Source organism: Apteryx rowi, unplaced genomic scaffold (assembly GCF_003343035.1).
Source record: "Apteryx rowi isolate R43461 unplaced genomic scaffold, aptRow1 scaffold_4, whole genome shotgun sequence".
In the NCBI taxonomy this organism is placed as follows: domain Eukaryota; kingdom Metazoa; phylum Chordata; class Aves; order Apterygiformes; family Apterygidae; genus Apteryx; species Apteryx rowi.
Window position 1 is genome coordinate 5,588 of NW_020450529.1, and position 344 is coordinate 5,931.

Consider the following 344-nt stretch of genomic DNA (forward strand, 5'->3'; position numbering starts at 1 on the left):
GGGGCAGGGGGGGAAGGGGAGGCGCGGGCGGGGCGGCAGCGGGGGCGGGGTGGCAGCAGCAGCAGCGTCGGCAGCAGGCGGGATGTGGGGGCTCGGACGGTGTTACTGATGGATCAGGGGCACGGGAGGGGTCTGTCTCTACAGAATGGTAGGGCGTTTTCTAATATTTTAGATAACAGAACATATCAAAGAGCCGTGAGCAAAACAGGAAAGGGAAGACATTTGGTCCAAGCCTTTGCACTTGCTCTTCTGTTATTTATTTGCAAAGCAGGGTTGTTCTTTTTTCCTCTTTGTCCTTCCTGCCTGTTTGTCAACAGGCATGCAGTGCAGGGAAGCTGGTCTTC